The sequence below is a fragment of the Globicephala melas genome, chromosome 20 (assembly GCF_963455315.2).
Source record: "Globicephala melas chromosome 20, mGloMel1.2, whole genome shotgun sequence".
In the NCBI taxonomy this organism is placed as follows: Eukaryota; Metazoa; Chordata; class Mammalia; order Artiodactyla; family Delphinidae; genus Globicephala; species Globicephala melas.
In genome coordinates this window covers 35,122,690-35,142,148 of record NC_083333.1, presented here as the reverse complement: position 1 = coordinate 35,142,148, position 19,459 = coordinate 35,122,690, and the positions used below count along the sequence as shown (strand labels likewise).

General features: G+C 48.6%; 1 protein-coding gene across 2 annotated transcripts in view; it reads right to left on the bottom strand.

Moving 5' to 3' along the window:
• Positions 1–378, bottom strand: part of TEX2 (testis expressed 2) — a 105,469-nt gene extending 105,091 nt beyond the window's left edge. For both annotated transcript variants that reach the window (XM_030843320.3, XM_060290107.1), the window contains exon 1: positions 239–378. The gene's annotated coding sequence lies outside the window, so the exon portion shown is untranslated. The remainder of the gene's footprint in view (positions 1–238) is intronic.
• Between the last annotated feature and the right edge of the window lie 19,081 nt (positions 379–19,459).

The window sequence follows — 19,459 nt, the reverse complement described above, 5'->3', positions numbered from 1 at the left end:
CAGACCGCCCCACACCGCCCCAAAGGAAAGAAGGGTGCGCCCGGGGGCGTCGCGGGTAGGCGTCCCTGTCAACTTAACCTAGATCGTGACAGCGGGGCGGGGCCCTGTGGGGGCCGGACCCCCGCGCCCCGCCGCACCAACGGCCGCCGGCCCCCGATCGTACCCCGGAACCTGAGGAGCCTGAGCCTTCTCGGCGGGCGTTCCCCCCACCGCCCCACCCGGCCCCGGGAGCGCTCACCCCGGATCCACTGGCTGCCTCATTGTACTGCGCCGGCGCCCGTGCTCCACGGCCGCCGCAGCTCCCGCTACGGCTCGGGATCGGGCCACAGTCCTGCCGCCAGCCCGCCCCCGGGCCACCGGCCGCCCCGCCCCGCCGGCGGACCCGCCCCGCACCCGCGGCCGCCGCCGCCAACCAGAGGGCGGCGGGGGCGGAACAGGCCGCGCGCCAGGCCCGGCCAATCCAGCCCTCTACAAGTGCGCCGAGGAGCGGCCGCGGAAATGGCCGGGCGATTGGTCAGGTCTGTTAAAGGGGCCGCCGCCCATGGGGCTGGGGAGAGGGGCGGCGGCGGGGTTACCAGGGAGAGTCTGGTGTGGGAGAGGTAGGAGCTTCTCTTCTCTCCCAGCCTGGCAGCAGCGCTCTCCCCAGCGCTTTGCATATTAATTTCCTCTTCCTGCAGCCTAGCAACAAGTGGAGACAGAACCTACCTCTGTCAGAAGGAGAAACTGAGTCTCCGAGAACCAAGGGTCTCCCGCTTGACAAATTAACTCAGGTTTGGGTTTAGAGGACAGTCAGGCAAATCTGTTCCCCTCCAATCCCAGAAATTGGCTTACAGAGACACATTCTCAACCTCACCCTGGAGGATCTTTTTAAACATATTTAATAGACATTCCGTGTGTCTGGAATGGGACTGGGGAAAGTATGCATTTTTCAACTCCCCTCCCCTGAGGCGATTCTGCTGTGGGTGGTACAAGAGCCACACTCAGGCACGTATTTCAAGTCGATCATTGTAATGAAATCCAAATTCAACTGCCAAAAATAAAGAGAAACTTTTTTTTTTAAAATCCTCAAAATCAGTAATACGGTTGGGAGACTTGCTAGTTGGGCTGGACGTCGCCTACTGAGAAACTCAGAACAGTTGCCTGAGTGGGTCATGCTGAGATCTGAGTTTGAAGGGCCCTGGGCTGGGATGAAGCAACAAGCCAGTCTTGTTTTCTGACTGGTGAGACAATGCTTAAATACTTCAACGGCAAACACACCCTTCCTCGTTGCCATCACCAGGCCCAGTCATAACCCCAGGAGGGTGCCTTGCCCTTCTGGAGCTTGGTTCCAAAGACATCAAGCCCTGCCCACCCTCCCAGATACATTCCTGTCCCCATCCCTGTGTCCCAGACACACATCTGACCCAGAAGTCACTGCCTCGACTTGAAAGGCAGCCCCTTCCACCTAGACCCCTCCTACGAGGAGCAAACAGACTCCAAAGAACAGCCGTTTTTGTCGTTGTTGTTGTTTTGCTGTGATATCTGATAGGTGCTGTGTTTGCCAGCAACAGCTCGACACACACATTCATCAGCCTCATCAGGATTAAGTCTCTGAGTTGCAGATATCACTGCCTGGGATCACCATTTGCTTCACTTGGCCTTCCCAAAGGAAGAAGAATTCTTGTCTTAAGTGGAGAGGGTTCCGGTCGTGGATATCTGGAAATGTACAACAAAGGCAGTTAGCACTAGAGAAACAGCCCAAAGCTTGTCTCGGCCACCTCTTAAAACCTCCACCTGGGCTGGGGGTGGGATGGGGAGTGAAGTGGGGTGCCTGGAGCTGCACCACCGCAAGGGTCCCCGGAAGCTGGCAGTGTGCATCTCAGAGTGCCCCCAACCCTCCTTGCCTGGGCCAAGCCCTACATAAATATTAGATTAATTAATACAGTGTCAACCTTACCTGGAGGCCAATAAGATCTAGCACGAACCCTTAGCAGAAGACTTTCTTTCTGAAAAGTGAGGAATTTGGATGCTTTGAAAAATAAACATACAATAACATAATAGTATTAACACGTCCTACCTTTAAGAGGTTTCTCTGGGCAAGACACTTCGTCAAGATCTTTGCACATATTAATTCATTGAAACCTTTCAAGAACCCTGTGTGGTAGGTATGGTTATTATTTTCTCCATTTTACGGATGCAGAAGCTGAAGCTCATGGAGGATTGGTAATGTGTCCAAGATCACAAGACTAGCTCAAGAGAGAGCCGCATTCATGACCTCCTACCTGCCTGCTCCAGTGCCTGCCTAAATGCCCGTCCTTGCTGCCGGAAACAGGATGGCTAACTTCAAAAGGCAAAAGAAGCAAATATCACTGATCTTCACCAAAAGACAGCTCAATATAGCAGCACTGCCTTGGAGTTTAAGTTCCATTGCTCTAACTTACCACCTGCTTGATCTTGAACAAGACATATCATTAAATCCCTTTGAGCCTCTGAGTGCTTGTCTATAAAATGGGATAATAACAAATTCTGCCTCCTGGGGCTGGCGTGAAAACCAAATCAAATAAATATACATAAATACATATGTACTTTGAACTTACAAATGAAAAGAGTGATTTTAGAGCTTGGAGTCTGTGACTCAGTATAGTGACCAATGACAAAGGCCGGGGATTGTGATGCTAAATTTAGATATCAAACAAGATTCCTTACTTTCTCCCCCAAATAGCTGATCTATAGGTACAATATGTACAAAGTGAACTAAATCTTTTCTACCTATAGAAGTCATAGAAATTCAAACCCAAGTTATTACTCTGGCATCTGCCTCCCTCCCCCGCAACCATCACCCAAGTCTCTCTCTCAACCCAGGCTCCAGCTTAAGCCTACAGGTTCCAGTATACTTGATTATTCCCAATTATGGCATTTCAAGTTAATTCTTATTTTCTCATGAAACTTAAACTGGAAAAAAAAAAAAAGGCTGTACGATTTTTTACTTCCATTTTTTTTTTTCGGCCACACCACCCAGCATGTGGGATCTTAGTTCCCCGACCGGGGATCAAACTTGTGCCCCCTGCGCTGGGAACATGCAGTCTTTACCACTGTACCACCAGGGAAGTCCCTGCTTCAATTTTTTGACATTGCATTGCACTCTTGGCAGGAGAAATGGTTATGAAGTACACAAAAACAAAAAGTTGATCCACTCATACGTCTAAAAAAAAAGGGTTAGGGGTCCATTGTGCCACAAGCTGCTCCTTTAACAAGCAATCACTGAGAGCTCAGTAAGTACCAGGTGTTGTGCTGAGTACTGGGGATGGAAATGAAGACAGTATTTGAAAAAAAAAAAAGTGCATAAAGATGGCCTTTTAGCACTAGATCTAGCAGAGAAAGACTGACAAATTGATAGACCATTATAGGCTTCCGCAAAGTTAAGCACAGGAGCTATGGCACACAGAATAGGCATTTATAATTGCTGGGGAACCCCATAGTGTTTTAGGGGTGACCAGATGAAGGCTACTAAGAAGAGAAAGCAGGGCTTCCCTTGTGGCACAGTGGTTAAGAATCCACCTGCCAATGCAGGGGACACGGGTTTGAGCCCTGGTCCCAGAAGGTCCCACATGCTGTAGAGCAACTAAGCCCATGCACCACAACTACTGAGCTTGCGCTCTAGAGCCTGTGAGCCACAACTACTGGGCCCGCGTGCCACAATGACTGAAACCCACACGCCTAGAGCCTGTGCTTTGCAACAAGAGAAGCCACCGCAATGAGAAGCCCACGCACTGCAACAAAGACCCAACACAGCCAATAAGTAAATAAATAAATAAAATAAAATACATCTACTTAAAAAAAAGAGGAGAAACCAGAGAGGTGATTTAAAAAAAACAAAAACAAACAAACAAAAAATAACAAGTAAGTATGTTGTCACCAAGGAGAAGAGATTGGAGATGGAGGGAGCAACATATGCCTTAGAAGGGTCAAGTTGGGAGAGATCTGAACAGTGCACCTTGGGATTTGGAAATTAGAAGGTTACTGAGGCCATTGACAAAAACAGTGGAGGTGGAGCTGGAGATGCAGAGTCTCCCTAGAGTTGGGCTGAGGAGAAGAGCTAAGACACCAGAATGAAGAGGCCGGGCAGGAGAGGACAGGGTCACCAGGAAGCCCACGGGGACAGGGGAGCTGCCCTTGGGGAGGAAGAGGGTTTGCTCTTCCACTTAAGCTGGTTGCAGACAAGAATGGGTGTGGGTGCAGATTCATTCATAGATGGAGGGCAGGAAGTTAAGGAAATTCCTGCTTGCTGGCTTCTATTATTTTAGCTCTAAAGTGAGAGGCGAAGTCATCTCTTGAGAGTAGGTGGGAGGTAGTAACAGGGGCTTTGAGGGAAACAGTGAAGAACTGGAAAAGCCACTGAGAGGAATGAAGGAAGGAGCTGCCAGATGGAGAGGGAGAATTCTGGGCAGCCCTGAGGGCCCAGGCATTTGAGGCATTCCCAGGATCGGAGTTGGACGGATGGTTGTGTGGGGCTCAGCAGCCGGGCCCAGGTGTGGAGAATCTAGAGTCAAGCATTTACAGGGTCAGGAACAGGAGAAATACAGAACAGTGCAGGTTACTGACAACAGGGGGGTTGAAGTGATGGATCACGTGTTCTAAGCTGGATGGAGATAGAAGGAAATCCAAGGGGGTGGGAAGCTGCCCCAGAGGAAATCTGTGGGGCAGGAGAGATGGGAAGAACCAGACTTTGTGTCGATTTGGAGTGGGATGGGTTAGGCGAGGTTTTCACAGACGAACTATTCTGAGTGATGACAAGGTCAGGTGCGGCCATACAGCTGGAGTTTCTAAAGACACTCGACTCCTGGATTTTCCCTCCTCTGGTTCCTTATGGAGAATGATCTGAGGCCGTGTGGCCTCCAGTGCTTTCTGTTCACTCTGCACCACCACTGGGCTGACTCTCTGAGATGACGGAGCTGGGAAGAGCATCCTTCTCTCGTTTGGCTTTCCTTCTAAAATAAAAACCTGGGAATTCCCTGGCGGTCCAGTGGTTAGGACTCAGCGCTTTCACTGCCAGGGCCTGGGTTTAATCCCTGGTCAGGGAACTAAGATCCCACAAGCCACACAGCATGGCCAAAAAAAAAAACCTGTTAATGAACAGAGGGACTCCCACCATCGTCATGGAGACATGAGCATTTGTGGGAAGGGATACTGGAAGGAAGTCTTCCAGGGCTTTAGAAATGCCTCACCCGGGGCTTCCCTGGTGGCGCAGTGGTTGAGAATCTGCCTGCCAATGCAGGGGACACGGGTTCGAGCCCTGGTCTGGGAAGATCCCACATGCCGCGGAGCAACTAGGCCCGTGAGCCACAACTACTGAGCCTGCGCGTCTGGAGCCTGTGCTCCGCAACAAGAGAGGCCGCGACAGTGAGAGGCCCGTGCACCGCGATGAAGAGTGGCCCCCGCTTGCCACAACTAGAGAAAGCCCTTGCGCAGAAACGAAGACCCAATACAGCCAAAAATAAATAAATTTATAAAAAAAAAAAAAAGAAATGCCTCACCCAGTGGGTTGATACACCTGTGAATAATTCCCAGCCATCAAGGAGCAGCCAACAGCCAGCTGATGTTGGTTATTTACTTTGCTAATTAGCATGTGAGACCCGAGGTTATTAAATATAAATGTCTCAAAGCTCTGTCATTCCGAGGGAGGGCCACTGGCAGAATGGTGGCTTCTAATTGATGTGGAGCAGAGCCAGAGTGAACTTCTAGGAAGAAAGACTGACATTTGCCTCCCTTTCCCTGCTGACTCTCTGCCTTGCCTCTCAGGGCGCTCCCGGTGCTCTCCACGCAGAGAATGAATCCACTGTACAGCAGTCACTCCCTCACTTTCCCTCTAACCTTGACATCACCCGCCATCCTCGCTGCCTTCCAGCCACCAGGCCCTCTACTCCACTTCGGCACAGGAAATTCAATCTCTGGCTTGCCCAGAATCACCCTGGAGCACAATTTTAACTCCAGGGATGGAGGGTCAGCAGTGTAGCCAACAGGTCCTGGCCCCAGCCCTGCACCATGTCTCCTTAAGTAGCAGAAGTGGGAGGGCTCAGCTGGCCTTTTTTTTGGCCACTCGGCTTATGGAATCTCAGCTCCCCAACCAGGGCTTGAACCCAGGCCACAGCAGTGAAAGCCTGGAATCCTAACCACTAGACCACCAGGAAACCCCCTCAGCTGACCTTTTAATGACGTATACATCCACCTAAACATACGGGAAGGTTGTTTGTTTGTTTTAATCTTGAAAACATGATTTACATACCCTGATATAGAGTAGCTAGAAGTCAGTGGGAAATGTCCACTCCCAATCAGGTGGTTAAACAGAATTAGAGATGAAAAGCGTGAAATTGCTAGCCTTAGCCATGTCCACGTGGTTACAGTCCTCAGCACCTATGCGATTCAGAAGACAAAGATGGTCTATATTTGGGTGAGAGCTTAGGCAAAGAAAACGTTTGAATCTGTTTTGGCCAGGGTTCCCCAAACGCAGAACTTGAGACAAAGCTCACACGTGAATACATTGCTGGGGAATGTGAGCCCAGGGAGCATACCTGAGGCTCAGGAACCACAGCAAGGATAGAGGCAGAGGCGTTTGATAATGCGTTATTGGGGTGACCATGTTCCAGGCTGCTCGATTTGGAGAGACTGAGAAGCCCTAAGAAAAACATCTCAGGACCCACCTTCTAGGATGGGGGAGAGAGAGGGAGACTTTTATCCAATGGTTTCTGCTCCCATTGGTGAAAAGCTCTGCACGGGGGCCTGCACCCTGCTTCCAGGATGCACTGGCCTGGCACTGAGTGGGCATCAACCGAGATGCCCTGGGTGGGGTGTGAGGTACCGGCTGTGAGCCAGAGGCAAGACACTGTCAGACTACCTGCTGTACCTGCTGGAAGCGGGTAGGAGCAGTCACAGAACTGACCACTCCAGCAGTGGCTGAAGATCTCCAGTGGGACCCAGAGGTTTCTGATACAAAGTCCATTTTCAAAAAGAGGAACGTTGCACTGTCCAAAAAAACCTGCCATCTTAAGTTTGGCTTTAGGGATATAAGATTTCAAATGTCTTTTAATATTGTTATAATGTTCTCTTTAGGGAAGCAGCATTAGTCTAGTGACTTTGGGGTCATTTGGACATGGGTTCAGGTTTTGCCTCTGTCATTTCTGAGCCATGTGACTTTGGATAAGATACTGAACTTCCCTGGACTCCTGTTTCCTCATCTGTAAATTGGAGATATCACATCATATGTTTCTGTAAAGATTAAGTGTATGCATAAATGCATAGTATAGCGTCTTTATATAATAGGTGCCCAATTAACGGAAGCTGTTGTTTTTTTACTCTAGGGAAAATTCCTGGCCATGGAGTGTAATGCATACAGGAAGACAATCGGGTGATATGCTTAAGCTTCAAAAACAGAAGTGAAAGAAGCTATCACATGGCTGCAGGCAACCAAAAATATCTAATACTTTAAAACAACTGAACAGCTTTTATCTACAGTGACTACATATCTTGGAGTTTCCAGGAAAGCATCAATATCAAATGTTCTCTCATGTTGTCCCAGTACAAAAACTCCTATTGGAGAGGCAATCACCTTGAGCTTGGACCAGAAAACAGCATTATAGACATATCCCATCAGGAAGGGGGAACATCAGCCCTCTAGTTTCCTTTGCTCCCCATGCTCCTGGAGTGCAAGCAACACAGCTCTTCTTTCCAAGAAGGTTCTTCTTCCCACAGCTCAGCTGAGGGGCCCCAGCTCTGTTTGCACAGGTGAGCTAATTAACAGCCGCTGCCTTTCAGAAGAACCAGAAGCACAATGACTGCCACACAGCAGAGGAGGAACCAAAATCCACAGGTGGAGGGCTCCTTCCCCACCCGCCAACCCCCCAGCACCCCTCTCTCCCACTGCGCCTGTGTGATCCACCACAGCAGGAAATGGTTTGGGTTTTTCCATGATGAAAGTGATAGAAGCTCAGTGTAGAGTATGAAAAAAACACAGAAACCTAGAAGAAGGAAGAAAAAAAACCCCACATATTTTCTTATCACCTATTAACAATTGTCAACATTTTGTTTGTATTTCCTCCTGTTCTTTTTTAAAGCATAGTTTGTTTTACATAGCTGTCATTTTATACTAGATACAATTTTGTATCCTTTATTTAAAAGTTAACATGGTCACATAACGAGTAGCAGTACAGGATAAGGGAAAGAAGGGCTTGGCTTGGGGTCAGAAGAGTCTGAGTATTAATCTCAGCTCTGCCACTTATTCACTATATGACTTTGGGCTATGATTGGTCTTTTCTGAGCCTCAGGTGTGTCATCTGTATAATGAAGATGACAGACACATCCATTCTCTGCCACTAGTTTTCTGTGTGGTCCTAGACTATAGGACCTAAACCATGGTCTAGGTTGTAAGTTCTATGAGCACAAAGCCCTTCTGACTAAACCCCTAGAGCCTGGATTTGGTGGACTAAAGATGGCTACAAACTCTTCTTGGTCATTCCCGCCATCCAGAGGTAGAGTTTATTCCTCCACTTCCTGGAATCTTGGGCTGCCCTCGTATGATAGCCAGCCTCCAAGATGGTCCCAGTGATCCTCACTTCCTGGTCGTTCAGGCCCTTTCATAGTCTCCTCCCACTGTGAACCAGGGCTTGCTTGTGTGATAAAAAGAGTATGGCAGAAGTGGTGAGGTCTGACATCTGAGGATACTCAGATCATCATCAGTATAATGAGGATACTCAAGCAGCCTGTGGAGAGGCCTGTGTACAGAAGAACTGAGTCCTCCTGCTAACAGAAAGCCCGTTTTCCAACTATATGACTGAGCCACCTTGGAGCTGAGCCCTCCAGTCCCAATCAAGCCTTCAGAAGAGTCCAGCTCTGGATGACATTTTGACTGCAATCTCATGTGATGACCCCAGCCAGAACATCCCACAAAGCTTCTGCATGATTCCTGACTAATCCAGAAGCTGTGAGAGAGGAATATTTATCATCATTTTAAACCACTAAGTTTCGGGATTATTTGTTATGCAGCATAGATAACCAATACACTCTAGGACTGAATTTGACCCACGGAATGCAGCAGAATTGGGATTCTGAGACTTCTGAGCTCAGGCCTTAAGAAGACTGAGAGGACTGACAGCTTCCACTTCCTGGCTCTTGGAAGTCAGTCACCTGCTTTGAGAAGACCAAGCCACTTGGAGAAGCCAGAAAGAAGAGAACAGAAAAAAAGAAGAAGAAGCGGGGTGGGGGGGGGGAGAGGGAAGAGGAGGAGAAGGAGAAGAAAAGAACTGAGGGACGCCGGATGAAATGCCCAGCTACTTCCAAGCACCAACTGCTATCACTGTGAATAAGCCTCTCAGAAGGTCCAGCTGAGTCTCACCCCAGATGACCACAGCCTCAGCCATCATCCTACAGGGCAAAGAACCACACAGCTGTGCCCAGTCAACCCACAGAAATGGGAGAATAAAATGACTGTTGTTCTAAGCCTCTGGGTTTTGGGGTGATGTCCTGTGCAGCAGTATGTAACCAAAACACTGGCCCAGCCTCTGGCACGTAACCGGCTCTTGAGAAATGTCTGGGGAAGACACGGACAACCCTTGTTGGGCTTCCATTGCCTCTTCTATAAAATCACAGAGGTCAGGCCATTCCACACCTTACCCATTGCGAGTCGCTACCTCTCTGTTGTTCTGTGGCTGCTCACCTGGCTGCCTGCCGCACAGCCTCACTTTACTCTCATAGGAAGACTCCAGTGTCAGTGGCATCGCTGTCCGTCACCCCCACGCTGGCTCCTCCTTCTTTCTTTCTGTGGCACACATACCCCGGGCACTCACGATGCTCTCCTGGTGATTTCAATCATGGGGCTGTATAACTTGCCAAGAAGAGATTAGCACAGGCCCTTCACCTTACAGGCAGCACCGGCTCAATTCAGCCAGAGGAAACTGGAAACTCTCCTATCATGTCCCTGGAGCACACTGGCAAAGAATGGAGCAAACACGGACATCACTTTCCATTGACCCTTCCTCAAAGGCCAAGTCCTACCATTGCCTTGGGCTAGAAAATGACTGACCTCTTTCACGGTATCCAGGGCCCCACTAAGTCCCCTCAAATAGACACCAAGTCTCTGCTTTTGAGAACTAGCACTCAACTTCTGGTTTACTAGGTTCCCTGGTTTGCCACAGAGCCTCCGTGATTTCATTAGCAGTGCTTACAGCTATTTGGGGTGGTAGATCTCTATCACTGCCATAAAAAAAATCAAAAATTAAAAGGGCTGGAGAAATCAAGAAGTTAGCCTGAGGTCCAAAACAAACCCTGCTTACTGGTGGAATTGGCATTGCCTCCCTCCCATTTTTCCAATCACCTATCCCACCCTCCTACTCCTACCTTGACTCTCACGGCCCTCTGAGCAATCACAGTGTGACCAATTTAAATAATTATTCAGAAGAGCAATTGCCCCTTCCTGACTATAAGTCATCCCTCTATCATTGGCATCATCGTTATAATTAGTCAGGCCTCTCATTAAGCTGTGAAGGCATCTGTCCCGGGCTTTAGAAAGTCACCCAGTTTCTGGAGACTGGGAGGGACCATGATGTTATTCATCCATCCAGATGGAAAACACTGATTGAACGTCTACTGTCTCCTGGAGCTCGGAAAGGTGCACAAAACTCAGGAGCTTGCTGTCCAGGGCCGAACGCGTTCCTCTGCTTTGTGCAAGTTACGGTGAACGTCACATCCCCAGGCCCAGCTCATGCTATAGTCTTCGTACATTTCAGAGAAGAGGAGAAAACGCAGGGCTCTCGCTCTTCTCCAGCCTTACCCAACTGCCTGCTTGGTCTCTCGTGAATGCCCGATCATCATCCCACGTTAAAAGTCCTCAAAAGGCAGGGACATATATCCACTACCAAACGTAAAACACATAGCTAGTGGGGAGCAGCCGCGTAGCACAGGGAGATCATCTCGGTGCTTTGTGACCACATAGAGGGGTGGGATAGGGAGGGTGGGAGGGAGGGAGACGCAAGAGGGGGGAGATATGGGAACCTATGTATATGTATAACTGATTCACTTTGTTATAAAGCAGAAACTAACACACCATTGTAAAGCAATTATACTCCAATAAAGATGTAAAAAAAAAAAAAAAGTCCTCAAAAGGAGCTCTTGGTCTCCGCCCACCCCCATCATAGTCAATGGCACCATGGCCCACCCAGTCACTTGCTGGAGTCAAGAACATCCAGAACAATGAGTTGGGGCAGGGGGAGGGATAAATTGGGAGATTGGGATTAACATATACACACGACTATATATAAAATAGATAACTAATAAGGACCTACTGTATAGTACGGGGAAATCAATACTCTGTACTGACCTATATAGAAAAAGAATCTAAAAAAGAGTGGAGGGGGCTTCCCTGGTGGCGCAGTGGTTAAGAATCGCCTGCCAATGCAGGGGACATGGGTTCAAGCCCTGGTCTGGGAAGATCCCACGTACTGTGGAGCAACTAAGCCCATGAGCCACAACTACTGAGCCCATGTGCCACAACTACTGAAGCCCACGTGCCTAGAGCTCAAGCTCTGCAACAAGAGAAGCCACCGCAATGAGAAGCCCACGCACCACAATGAAGAGAAGCCCCCGCACACCGCAACTAGAGAAAGCCCAGGCGCAGCAACGAAGACCCAAAATGAAGACCCAATGCAGCGAAAAATAAATAAATAAATTGATTAATTAATTGAAAAATAAAGAAATATGTGACCTGGTTGGCAAAGCTTGCTGTCTCCATCCCACCATGGCTTCAAGGGAATATGAGAGACCAGACTAAGGGAACGAGGATTGGATGAGTAGGGAAGTGGTCAATAGATGCTTTGAATAGGGTTAAGTAAGGGTCAGGTAGGTCAGAGGAATGACTCCTGGGCTTGGCAGAGTGGACGTCATCAATGATTTGACAAGAGCAGTTTCAGGGGAGCAGTGGAAGTGGAAGACACTGGGGGAGCAGCTTAAAGAGGATGCTGGGAGAGGAAGAGGAGAACTCTTGAGAAGTTGGATTGGATGTGAGCTGGAAAGGATGAAATCCCAGATAATTCATTGTTTTTTTTTATTATTATTTTTATTGGAGTATAGTTGATTTATAACATGCAGAAAGTAACACAGTGTTACTCACAAAGTGAATCAGTTATACATATACATATATCCACTCTTTTTTTTATAATTAATTAATTTATCTATTTTATTTTTGGCTGTGGTGGGTCTTCGTTACTGCACGCGTTTCTGATGGCCTGTTTCTTGTCCAACAGATCAGACTTCAGGCAGGACCTCGATGTGTCCATGGGTGCCGGGAAATGTCATAGTGGGGAGCTGGCCAGGGCAGGCCGTGGGATGTCACCAAACAATGTCTCCATAAGCCTGTTCTCTTCATCTTTTACACAGAGCTGGAAATGGAAAACCTAACATTTTTTTTTCTTTTTTAATTAATTTATTTATTTTTGGCTGTGTTGGGTCTTCATTGCTGTGCGCGGGCTTTATCTAGTTGCGGCGAGCAGGGGCTACTCTTCGTTGCGGTGCATGGGCTTCTCATTGTGGTGGCTTCTCTTGTGGAGCACGGGCTCTAGGTGTGTGGGCTTCAGTAGTTGCGGCATGCAGGCTCAGCAGTTGTGGCGCATGGGCTTAGTTGCTCCACAGCATGTGGGATCTTCCTGGACCAGGGCTTGAACCCAGGTCCCCTGCATTGGCAGGCAGATTCTTAACCACTGCACCACCAGGGATGTCCCAAACTTAACATGTTGATACGGGAGAGTGATAGGATTGCTGTGTTCACCCCCTCCCAACCCCTATCTCAGTTTCCATTACTGCTGTTACAATGTTGTTTGGGCAATGGAGGAAAGTTGATTAACCCAAAATAAAATGCCTGATAAGAAGATTTGGCCCTCACGTGTGGATGGAGTTCCAGGGGGTGGTGTCAACGGTGGCAGCAATCCGTGAATGTGACAGCCGGGTCTAGCTGGTATCACTCAAGGCTCCCCTGAAGCTGTGATGATATCTCAGTGACCTTTTCAAGAGCTTGGCTATAGCATTCATGTATCTGCTATAATTCTGGTTAACGTTTATGCTGACAGAGTGCCCAGGGAACAACATGGAACCTCCTTGCCTTTTCTCCCTTTTTGAAGATAAATCCCAACTTTTTTCATCAACATCCACCTCCTTCTTCTCAAACCTCTTCACTTTTACCAGACTCTTCCTTTTCTTTCTTTCTTTTTTTTTTTATTTTATTTTATTTGGCTGTACCACATAGCTTGCAAGATCTTAGTTCTCTGACCAGGGATCAAACCCGCACCCTCGGCAGTGAAAGCTTGAAGTCCTAACCACTGGTCTGCCACGGAATTCCCCAGACTCTTCCTTCTCTAAAGATGAAATCGAGTCCTGTCACCTTGGAAACCCATTTCCTTTGGCCTTGGGTTGTAAATCAGAGTGGCCTAGATCCCTCTGGTCCTGAGTAACTCCTTTGCGACACTTATCCAAAGGGGGATTCAAGTAATTATTAGCATCTCCTCTGCCCCTGGACGGTGAGCTCTAGGAGGGCTGGATTGGGATCTTGTCTCTCCCTCCTTCTGCAAGACCAGGCCCATCACAGGCCCTCGGTAAACACTCGTTGCTGAAGGAGTGACGTCCAGTAAGAGACAGTGAAGGGTCCTCCCTGGACCTGTTGGACCCGGGGAAACAGCTCTCAGCTCTTCTCTGCACTTGGCTCTTACAGACACGTGCTCTATTCAGCAGAATTCAGAAAGAATTCTGCCTCCAGCCTTGCTACCAGAAGGAAAGAAGGAAGAAAGTTCCTGCCTGCCAAGTTGGGATATTTTTAGACTAGAAGCCGCCAGGATGAGCTGGAGTTCTTGTCTCGCTCCACGGTGGTGTGGCGACCTCATTTCCTTCTCTGCCTCAGAAGTTTCGAAGTAACAAGTCCCATCGCAAGAACAGAGCAGCACCAGGAAAAAAAAAAAAAAAAAAGAGGTGGAAACCCTCTAGTCTGGATACTTAGGATGGAGTTTCCAAAGCCTGGAGAAAAGTACAAAAATCCTTCCTATATATGGTGGGGGGCAGGGTGGTGGCTGCAAAGACTACATTTAACGTCTACTGAACTTAATAAAATTCTGCAGTCTTGCTATTTGTTTAACGGAGTGCACTCCGCCTGCCTTAAAAGATTTTATTTCCTAAATCACTTGCAATATATAAGGATAGCTAGAAGTTCCTGTTTCTATGGCCAAGTCAGTGGGGGAAAAAGGGGAGAGGGAGTGCTAAATTTTGCTTTTTCTTAAAGACTTAAAAAAAAAGAATATCCAGGGTTTTTAATAAAATTTATATTTCTAATTACTCATATAGTGAAAGCTGAAGACATCTGACATTTACTAAGCACCTATTTCATTATTTTTTTTCTTGCCTTTTTTTTCTTTTGGCTGCGCCTCGCAGCTTGTGGGATCTTAGTTTCCCAACCAGGGATTGAACCTGGGCCCTCAGCAGTGGGAGTGCAGAGTCCTAACCACTGGACTGCCAGGGAATTCCCATCTTGCTTTATTTAAAATCTAGATATAATTGACATATAACATATTAGTTTCAGGTGTACAACATAACGATTCTATATTTGTATATATCGCAAAACGATCACCACAATAAGTCTAGTTAACATCCATCACCACACATTATTAGAAAATTTTTTCTTCCTGTGATGAGAACTTTTAAGATCTATTCTCTTGTCCGCCTGCCGATGCAGGGGACACGGGTTCGTGCCCCGGTCTGGGAAGATCCCACGTGCCGCGGAGCGGCTGGGCCCGTGAGCCATGGCCGCTGAGCCTGCGCGTCCGGAGCCTGTGCTCCGCGACGGGAGAGGCCACAACAGTGAGAGGCCCGCGTGCCGCAAAAAAAAAAAAAAAAATCTATTCTCTTAGTAACTTTCAAATGTACAATACAGTATTATGAACTACAGTCACCGTGTTGTACATTACATCCCTGGGACTTAGGTATTTTACAACTAGAAGTTTGTGCCTCTGACCCCTTCACCCATTTCACCCACCCCTACCTTTACCTCTGGCAACCACCAATCTGTTCTCTGTATCTCTGAGTTTGGCTTTTGTTTTTTTATTTTTTTGATTCCATATGTTAAGGACTCTTGAAGACTGAGAAAACAAGACCTATGGCTGGGGCACTGTGCTGTTCCCAGTCTTTCCTCAATCTCCTCATTTGAGTTTACCTGCATGGGGACCAGCTGCCCAAACCGAGTGCCGTGTGACAAGCCCAAACCTGGCTGCTGGGAGCACTGGCCGGGTGAGTCCTGTCTGTCCTGGAGAAGGAACGCAGGAGGGTGGATAGAAGGTGCCACCCCACAGGAGTGAGAGCAGGGAGGGCAGGAGGGCAGAAGGGATTGAGTAAAACCACAGAGGGGTGTGAGTGCAAAGTGAGAAGAGGTATAACTATTTCCTTTTGATAACATGACCCCCCCCAGGGGACAGTCTCCAAAAACACCCGTGTCCATAACACAGAACATTTTGCTTTTTAGATTTAAAATGATGGGTGAGGGACATTCCTGGTGGTCCAGTGGTTAAGACTCTGCTCTTCCACTGCAGGGGGTGCAGGGATGGTTCAATCCCTGGTCGGGGAACTAAGATCCCGCATGCCTTGCGGGGCAGCTGAAAGTAAGATAAAATAAAATAAGATAAAATAAAATAGGGCTTTCCTTGTGTCGCAGTGGTTAAGAATTCGCCTGCTAATGCAGGGGACACGGGTCCAAGCCCTGGTCCGGGAAGATCCCACATTGCTGCAGAGCAACTAAGCACGTGCACCACAACTACTGAGCCTGTGCTCTAGAGCTCACGAGCCACAAGTAATGAGCCCCCGTGTGCCACAACTATTGAAGACTGCGTGCCTAGAGCCTGTGCTCTGCAACAAAGACAAGCCACCGCTACGAGGAGGCCACACACTGCAACAGAGTAGCCCCGCTCACCGCAACTAGAGAAAGCCCGCGTGCAACAACAGACCCAACGCAGCCAAAAATAAATAAATGTATAAATAAATAAATAATAATACTTTTAAAAAGATACAATCTTTAAATCTTGAAAAAGAACCTATGAGGTGTAGTTAAAATACCAGGTTCAAACCAATCCCCTACGTACCCTCCCAGAGTGAATCCAGGTGGAACACCCGGAACTGGGATTAGCTGCATCATCTATAGAAGTGATGCTCCCTGAGGAAGGATGCATAGTGGGGGTTGAGGGGTTTTAGGAACAAACCAGGCCAATTGTGGTGACAGCGGTTATGTCTCAAAGCCTTGTGGCCAGTATGTGATGATACAGAACAGGGTTTTCTGAAGTGGGCACTGCTGCAGAACCTCAAGAAGTTTCTAGCGGTCCAGGGACCAAAATTGGTCATTAAGGTCCATGGACCACATCATTGTTTTGACCCTATCCACGATGGTCAGCTGACATGGGTGCTCAGTGCTCTGGCTGTTCTATTTCTTGATTGAAGCCAATTAAACTGCAAGTGAGGGCTTCCCTGGTGGCGCAGTGGTTGAGAGTCCGCCTGCCGATGCAGGGGACACGGGTTCGTGCCCCGGTCCGGGAAGATCCCACATGCTGCGGAGCGGCTGGGCCCGTGAGCCACGGCCGCTGAGCCTGCGCGTCCAAAGCCTGTGCACCGCAACAGGAGAGGCCACAGCAGTGAGAGGCCCGCACACCACACCCCCCCAAAAAAAACTGCAAGTGAATTTGCTGGACATCAACGCTGCAAGGGTGGGAACTTTGTGTCTTTCACCACTGGATGCCCAGCCCCCAGAACAATGCCTGGCAAAGAGAATGTGTCAATAAACATGAACTGAATGAATGAATAAGTAGGTGATGAATATAACTGGCCTCCTTAATTCTTTATCTGACTCTTGAGGGCTTGATCAGTGAGCTTGATGAAGTAAGTGGCTAAAGATGTTTCTGGACAGGTAAGGCCTGAACTAATCACTGCCTGAAAAGATGCTCTACTGATGAGTTAGGAAGACCCCTGCCCACTCCGCACCCCGACACCTCGGCTTCACAGTGCTGTGCTGGGGCTGGTCCTGGACGGCCAGCCACCCCCTGCCTCCACCCCGTCCATCTCTGCTGTCTGAGTTTAAATGCTCTTCTGGCACAAGCAAGAGGGGTCATAGGTTTTGTCATGTGAACTCAAGGCCAGCAAGGCTCAGGCTGAAGAGTGGCTTCCATTGGAAACTCCACCACAGAGAAGGAAGCAACATCTCAGACAGAGGAATGGGGTCTGACTTCTAAAGGTCACTTCCCAGCTCACATCAGGAGCTGTTCTCAAAGGACAGGGCTCAGAACAGAGACGACAACTATTTCCTTCTCTGATGATCAACCCGGCAATCAGAACCAGGTAGATTCACCCAGCGGTGCCACAGCCGCCCATCCTGGGCTTGAGGGGGTTGGACTATGGGGCCCTGGGGCAGTGAGAGCAGCCTCCCAGGCTGTCACTCAGCCAGGAAGTACCACCACCTCAGGTGCCTGAGGAAGGATGGTCTCCCGTCTTGGGAAGAAGTGACAGGAGAGGAATCAGTCATCAGGGGGAAGTTTCCAAACAGCAGACGGATGGACTGACTTATCACCTGGCTGAAGGAAGCTCTCAAGGCCTTCCTGCCCTGAGGGCACAGCAGGACGTCAGCTTTGGGGGATTACCCACCCCAAGAACCAGCAGTCCCTTTCTTCCCTGCCCTACACTCTACACATGTCAGACTCCCCCTAGGCTTTGCCTGGGATCTGCCTCTGCCCACAGAGCCTTCTCACCCTCCCTTCATGTCACAGATTAAGGGGGATCCCCACCCTAATTAGATCCTCTTTTAAACAAAGCAACTGTAAATAATGTTTTGGGTTCTTTTTGCCGCACCGCGCAGCTTGTGGGATCTTAGTTCCCTGACCAGGGATTGAACCCAGGCCCCCTGCAGTGGGAGCGCCAAGTCCTAACCACCCGACTGCCAGGGAATTCCCTGTTTTCAAAATAATGAGGAAAATTTGAATATGAACTGGGTATTAATAATACTAAAGAAATATTATGTCTTTTTTTTTTTTGGCTGCGTTGGGTCTTCGTTGCTGTGCGCGGGCTTTTTCTAGTTGCGGCGAGCGGGGGCTACTCTTTGTTGCGGTGCACGGGCTTCTCATTGCAGTGGCTTCTCTTGTGGCGGAGCACTGGCTCTAGGTGCGTAAGCTTCAGCAGTTGTGGCACACGGGCTCCAGAGCGCAGGCTCAGTAGTTGTGGCGCACGGGCTTAGTTGCTCCACAGCATGTGGGGGATCTTCCCGGAGCAGGGCTCGAACCCGTGTCCCCTGCATTGGTAGGTGGATTCATAACCACTGCGCCACCAGGGAAGTCCCTATTATGTCATATTTGATGTGATAAGGGCATTGTGCACAGGAAAGTGTCCTCATTTTTAAATGTGCATTGAAGTATATAGAGGTGAACTGCCAGAATGTCTGAAATTTACTTTAAAAGCACTCAGAAAAAAATTGGAAAACATCCTGGCAAGATGTCAACAGTCGTTAAACCCGGGTGACGAGCATGGAAGGCTTCTGTATGTTTAGAAATGTATATAGTATAATGTGGGAAGAACAAAAGTCACCTCCTCCAAGAGACTTTCCCTGATGGCGCGGCACTGGGCTGGGCGCCCCTCTCCTGGGCTACAGTAGTTCCAGGACAGGAACTGTTAGTCACCAGGGCACTTACTGTCATGAATTCAGGCTCTGCCTCTCCAACTAGGCTAAGACCCTCAGGGGACCTCACAGTCTGGCAGAGAGTAGGTGCTAATAAAGGAGTGTTGAGAAGGAGGGGGGAGGTTACAACCCCAGCACACACCTCAGTGCCTGGCACAAAGTCCGCAGCTCGTTGATCAGGCTGAAGGTCCTCCGAAGCAGCCAGCTCTCCTGTCTTCCTCTCCTTGAAGGATCCACCAGTGTGACATCAGCAAATGGACAGGCTTTGTGGCCACCTTCACTGACTTTGTCTCAGGCACACCCTCATCCAAAAGGCTGGGAGAAATTGATGATAAATATTTATGTCCACCAGCCAAAAACATGCATATGAATGTTTATAGCAACATTACTCGTAACAGCCAAAAAGAGGCAACAGCCCAAATGTCCATCCACTGATGAGTGGATAAAACAAGGGTAGTATGTCATTACAATGGAATATTATTTGGCAATAAAAAAGAACGAAGTACTGATCCACGTTCCAAGAGGGTGATCCTTGGAAACATGATGCTAAGTGAAGGAAGCCAGGCACAGAGGACTACGTATTGTCTTATCTCATTTACATGAATTGTCCAGAATAGACAAATGCATAGAGAGAGAAGGTAGGTTAGTATTTTCCTAGGGCCAGGGGAGTTAGGGGAAAGAGGGAGTGACTGCCAACGGGTATGAGGGTTTCTTTGGGGGGTGGGGAAAGGATAAAAATGTTCCAAAATTAATTGTGGT